This window comes from Denticeps clupeoides, unplaced genomic scaffold, assembly GCF_900700375.1.
Source record: "Denticeps clupeoides unplaced genomic scaffold, fDenClu1.1, whole genome shotgun sequence".
In the NCBI taxonomy this organism is placed as follows: Eukaryota; Metazoa; Chordata; class Actinopteri; order Clupeiformes; family Denticipitidae; genus Denticeps; species Denticeps clupeoides.
Genome location: NW_021629971.1, coordinates 678,854 through 685,536, shown reverse-complemented (window position 1 = coordinate 685,536; position 6,683 = coordinate 678,854). Strand labels below are relative to the sequence as shown.

Below are 6,683 nucleotides of genomic sequence, written 5' to 3'. Positions count from 1 at the left end.
ATTTACTTATTTGGGAATTAATTGTGTGCATAAAGGGCCTTTACGCACGCAATTTTAAAATTCTACATGAGCATACAAAAAACGATTTCTCACGATGGTCTTCATTGCCCATTTCTTTGGCTAGAAGAGTGAATACCATTAAGATGGTAGTCCTACCACGCTTTCTGTATTTATTCCAAATGATTCCTATTTTCCTACCCAAGTCTGTCTTCAAGGAGTTAGGTTCTTTGATTTCTTCATTTGTGTGGAATAAATCTGTCCCGCGGATGAGGAATATTTTCCTTGAAATGCCTAAAGCAGCAGGTGGTATGGGTTTGCCAAACTTCATGTATTACTATTGGGCAGCAAACATAAGAAAATTAATATACTGGATCTTTGCGTGGCGTGATAATCCTGGCCCTGCTTGGGCAGACATGGAATTGCGAGGTGATTCAGGGCTTTGTCCTATTTCCTTAATGAGCGCTCCTATATCTATGCAGAGGTTTTCACGCCTCCTTAATCCTGTAGTAAAACACTCACTTAAGATTTGGCTCCAGTTTAGGAAACATTTTCGTATAAAGCAACTAAGCTTATTTTCTCCCCTTTTGAATAACCATCTTTTCTTACCGTCCCAAACGGATGCAGCATTTCAAACCTGGCACAACAATGGCTTGATCTTTATCAAAGACCTCTTCGCTGAAGGAACGCTTTTGACATTCGAAACATTGCAAAAAAGTTACAATATTCCCAAATCTAATTTCTATAGATTCCTACAGATTAGAAGTTTTGTGAGCAAACACTTCAGATCTTTACATTCACCGGCTAATTCACCTGCAGATGAAATTCTTGCTCTGAACCCCTTTATGAGAGGCAATATATCAAAATTGTATACTCTGATCCAGAACATTTATTCACCCTCATGGGAGAAAACTAAAGTGGCATGGGAACAGGATCTTAACATTGTAGTTACGGGTGAGAGCTGGCAACGGTGCCTAGAAGCTACTTATACCTCCTCGGTCTGTATCAGACAATGTTTGATCCAGTTTAAAGTACTACATCGCCTACACTACTCATTAGATAAACTAGCAAAAATGTTTCCTAATACCAGCTCGGAGTGCCTACGATGTCACCAAGGGCCAGCTACTTTAGACCACATGTTCTGGAACTGCCAGTCATTGTACAACTTCTGGGAAAATATTTGCATAGTCTTGTCATCTTTATGTAATAGAACGATTGAACCTACACCATACATTTCCATTTTTGGGATCCCCCCTCCAGATATAATTCTTACGAAATCTCAGGTCAAGGTGGTAGCTTTCGCCTCATTAATGGCCAGAAGACTTGTTCTTCTGCTGTGGAAATCAGACAAGCCCCCCTCTTTCAATAGTTGGATTAAGGAAATGCTCTCCATGTTGCAGTTGGAAAAACTGCGATGCAATCAAGCTAATCGTCAGGAAAAGCTCAAGGAGATATGGTCACCATTTATTGATTATGTTAAATCATCCAGTTTAAGTCCAGCATAGACATGTTATTTCTTAATGCATATACAAAGTAAATTACTATAACACTGAGAGGAGACAGCTTCCCTTCCCCCCTTTTTATTTATTTATTTATTTGTTGTTGTTGTTTATTATTTTTATTTATTTATGTTTCTTCTTGCTGTTTGATGGGTGGGTCTGAGGGTGGGGGGTAGATATTGGTCAACAGCTGTTATTTGTTTGTTGTTGAAAAATTGAAAATCACAAATAAAGCATTAAAAATAAATAAATAAATAAAAGCCAAAAAAATTTTTATTACCTCAGGAGACGTTTAAATATGATGGCGTGCTGTATGGAATCCTTAAAGTCATTGACTCTGAGTTTAGTTACACGTGTAAGTGTTTGTGTGTGTAAAATAAAAAATCACTCAGCATTTTCAGAAAGTAGGTGATTTCTACAGAACAGAACACAAGCAAACGTTCACACAGGCGTACCTCTTCCTGATCCAGCATCTGCTGCAGTAGTTTCTCCACAAGCTGAGACTCATCATCCCACAGAGAAACAGGACATGAAAAAAATTGTGATAACCACATATATTCAAAGAAAAAAAAATATTTAGCTTCCTTTAGCTAAGGCTTTAAATCAAAACTACCTAAACAAAACACAATTCCAAAGACACGCACAGAAACGGACATCACCAAAAAACAAATAAATCAGCAGCCTTAATACAGCTGTTAGAGTTGTACGCCGTTCCAACACTTATAAACCAGAGAAGAATGACACGAAGAAGTTGAGCTCTTTTACTTGCAAGGAGAGCGATCAGAGACGACCAATACAGCAGCCTCCAAAAAGCTCTGCCGTCTCTTCCGCTTCCTCTCTTTTTATTCAATAATAGGGCGGTACATTCATCACAGGATCACACCAAATAAGCTTATAATTTGCATGTAGGGTTGTCTCTTTGGTAGACGCTCCATCGCCAAGGTCTTCTTGTTTTTCTTGCTTCTCCGCGGCTGCAGGCCTCCTCTTATCAAGTCGCGGTCATTCTGTTCTGCAAACAGCCTTTAGCCCACCAGTTTCTGAAGAGACTAATGATTCAATGTAGTGCGCATATTAAAAAGATTAATATAGTTTAATGCATGCGAGATATATATATATGTCAAAAGGATTAATAGAGTTTAATACATGTGGGATATATATGTCAAAAAGGTAGTAAAGATTAATAGCATGATAACTTATATACATTTTCCAACACAGCCTTCATGCCCGCACGTATGGTGTGTGGTGAATGGTGTTGATGAAGTTATTTCCACAAATGCTCCCACGATTCTACAGGCTCAGACGATTAAAACAAACTATTCAAATCGATCAATGCGATCGTGAGATATGCCTGCGCGTATTGTACAGAATTACAGGCAAAACAGTCCACAACACAAGACAGGCGCCGCTGTTTCTGTAGATTCTGAGAGAAGACCAAACTATGATGGCGCAGCAAAGAAGCAAGTTTTTTACGACTGAGGAGGTGCTGGATATTCTGGTGCAACACAGCAGTCCAGCTATTTGTACTGTTCAATCTTCATCAGATGAAGAGGATCTCCTGTGTGCAGAAGAGGTTGAGGTATTTTCGGATCCCTTCTTCTGAAAGGTATGTACTCTCTGTTGTATAATTTATTTAACAATATTTATCATATATTTTTCAGTTATATATTTTTTATGTTTTCTCCCTCTAATTGTGTGATGTTCTTTGTTTATTTGCTGAGTACAGCATTGTTTATTTCAAATTAGTTATATAATCGAAATTGCTGGCTAATAAATGAATACATTTTACTTCATATTTTTTCTACCCCCACCTCTCTGCCAAGCGGCGATGAGATACTGCAAGATGAGGTGATCAAAGGGTGAAAACACTGCAGAAAGTGCCAGGAGCCACACGTCAAAAAAAAAACTGCTTCAAGCAATGCCATGATACACAATAATGTGGATACAGTTCATTTATTCCAGGTATTATTGGAATTTAACATAGTTATTTTATATCGTTTTAGTATTACTTTTAATATTTTTCAAATTTCAAATCAATACATTTTGTTCTTGTTTAGCCAGTTTTTTTTGTAAGTTGTTCTTTTGATTGGAAAATATAAACATAAAAATGGGGAATATACATATGATGTGATATTTTCAAAACTGTCCCAAAACATCTGTAATTAGTTGGAATGAATAACTACAGTCACAAGTAAGTTAAAAAAAATTGTTTCCTCTGTTTAATTTTGGATATGACTATTAAAAAGGGCTCCAGAGCTCATCAATCTCCAACATTTCTGTCTTCCAGTTGTATTTTATACAGGAGCCTGAGTCCTTCAATATAGCAAATTGTCAGTGATACTTTAAGGTGGGTACTGTATCTGTATATGGTTTTTTGTACTTAACGGCGTATCTTGCTCAATCCAACAGGGCTAGCAGGGACGGGTCCTCCTGCTGTGCTCTTCTTGGGGTCAGAAGCGCCGTTTATCTTCCTCCCTCAGGTTAATCCGCATGCTGGGGACAACAGGTTCCCTATAATAAGTGCGTTCAAATGGACGGGGCAGAGCAGTCTAGCTGCATCGCCTTTGAGTTCCCACCAGCAACAAGGAGCGTGCGTTCCCATGCGCCAGATTTTGAACATTGAAATGGACGATTAATGTCATCCAGAATAAAAAAACTGCATCTTTAAGGTTACTCCATTTAAACAGCAGTCCATCTTCACTGACCCCACTGCTGCCAGCGCACCCCGAGTTTCCTCACTTTGCTCCACATAGCGGAAGAGAGGAGGGAAAGAGTGCAGCCTGAACTGAGGACTTTGCTGCATGACATATCGCTGATCTGCAAGGGAACAGACAAGAGTGGAGGAACTGATTGGTTGAGTCCAAGATTCGGACCAGTGCACCTCTTTCCTGGTCTGGGGATGTCGGGTGGTGTACTGACCTCTCGCCACTTCCTGTATTCTGTCTCCTGCGCGGATGTCTCTCTCCTTTTTGCAACAGACATTGCAAGTATTAAGCTCTAGTAAGGATCATGTCTTCAGTATTGATATGTGCATATATATGAATAACTAGAATTTAAATAATTAATACATTAAAAATATATTTATATCTGACAACTGAAAATCGATGAACTAATTTCTTTGAATACATAAATCTATTTCTTCAATAAGACTCTTATTTGCTGACTTGTCCTCAGCTTTCGACAACCTGCACCCCCACATCCTGGCTAATTAACTTTCCTCCAAATTTCATCGGGACAACCAGACAATCCTGTGGATATTGGACTTTCTGACCAACAGATCACAGAGAGTACTGGTTAAAAAAACTGACCTCCGTTATACCTCCACCTGGTCACCACAAGGCTGCATGCTCTCTCCTCTGCTCCTCATCTTATATACAGATGACTGCAGGCACAGACACCCGGTGAAGGACGCCAACGACACAGTCCTCCAGTCTCTGTTGTCAGACCCCTCACACAACCATGGTCCGCTTCTGCAGGAGTTTGTGGACTGGTGTGACACCTCATGTCTGGAACTGAATGTCAGAAAACCAAGGAGATGTTGGTGATCTTCACCACTAAGCAGGGGGACCTGGCTGCAGCAGTTACCTCCATCCACGAGAAGCCAGTAGAGCTAGTTGAGGAGTATAAATACTTGGGCATCATCTTCGAGCCCCTGCTGAAGTTCTCATCCAACACAGAGGAGATTCTCAGAAAGTGTCACCAGGCAGCTCAAATCCTTTGTAGTCAGGAAAGACATTTTACGGACTTTTTACTATTTACTATTGTGTGTCACCCCAGGAGCTTTAACCTTCTTTATTCGAGGGCAATAACTTTACTCTATAACTAATCTGAACCACCAGCAGTAATAATGCTGACAGCACAGCTTTGCCCTACATTACTAATATCTGCAAGGTAGTAGCCTAGTGGGTAACACACTCGCCTATGAACCAGAAGACCCGGGTTCAAATCCCACTTACTACCATTGTGTCCCTGAGCAAGACACTTAGCCCTAAGTTGCTCCAGGGAGACTGTCCCTGTAAATACTGATTGTAAGTCGCTCTGGATAAGGGCGTCTGATAAATGCTGTAAATGTAAATGTAATATTAACTACTGCAACAAACAGTCTTCCCCAGACCTTCAAAACCCTACACCACTAATAAGAGATCATAATAATGTAGCAAAAAAGCCATTTCAAATACCAAACCTGACCTGAAGTGATGGCTGCTGGAAAAATGAAAAGCATAATATCTCCGATTTTACAGCAAACTTTGAAGTGGTTATAAGATAGACATGCATCACATGCAATCAGCATTTCATTAGAATTGTCGTGGTTGGTTTACTAATAATGCTAGATAATAGCTAATGCTAAGTGAATGCTAACCTGCTTTAAGCAAAACAATAATGCTCAAAGCCTTAAACCAATTTCTCAAAGTAAAGCCTGTAAATCAAATACATTTTAAATAATCTTACTTTTGTACTAAGCGCAGTGAAAAATCCATTCACGGATCCTGCCACAGAGACATTTATTTTTTAAACTCCCACCTCCCCCCTCCATTTCGTTAGACCCGCCTCCTCTACAATTTGATTGGTTCTCTCTCTGAACCAATCAATTTTCGTTCTGCCCTCGGACGTTTGTGAGTAAGTTAAACAGGCGCTACTGCTTTTCACGTCCGATGTGAAATATGTATATATAACTATGATGTATGATGACGATCCCCAGCTTGAATATTGCTATTATATTAATAATATTATATTAATAATATTGAATATTATTAAAAATATATACATTTATATTTAGTGACATTATAGCGGCCACTTTATTAGGTACACCTTGCCAGTACCACGTTAGACTTTTTTTTTTTGCCTTCTGTAGTTTTAAATTTTTTCACTCAGCAGAATTTTCTTTCTATAGATGTTATTGAGACATATTTTATTTCACATTCTTGTGTCTTTGTGTGTTTGTCATTATGTAATCATTTTTTTCCTAAATCAATGAAGTTTTCTGATTCTGAAGTGCCTTAATTCTCAAAGCATAGATTCAACAAGATGACGGAAACATCCCTTACAAATTTGGGTTCATATTGACATGAATGCCTCATGCATTTGCTACCAATTTTATGGCTACACATCCATGATTCGAATCTCTCGTCACACCCTATCAGAAAGATGTCTGATTGGATTGAGATCTGGTGACTGTGGAGGACACTGCAG

General features: G+C 39.0%; 1 long non-coding RNA gene across 2 annotated transcripts; it reads right to left on the bottom strand.

The window, feature by feature from the left end:
* Window positions 1-3,779: 3,779 nt before the first annotated feature.
* On the bottom strand, window positions 3,780-5,991 carry LOC114778592 (uncharacterized). 2 transcript variants are annotated; one of them, XR_003746417.1, is made up of 5 exons: window positions 5,943-5,991; window positions 4,802-5,005; window positions 4,413-4,458; window positions 4,199-4,310; window positions 3,780-3,986 (listed from the first exon to the last, which is right to left on the bottom strand). It is a non-coding gene; the product is annotated as an uncharacterized LOC114778592 (long non-coding RNA). The 2 variants fall into 2 exon arrangements; XR_003746416.1 differs by lacking the exon at window positions 5,943-5,991 and adding an exon at window positions 5,079-5,200.
* Window positions 5,992-6,683: the final 692 nt, after the last annotated feature.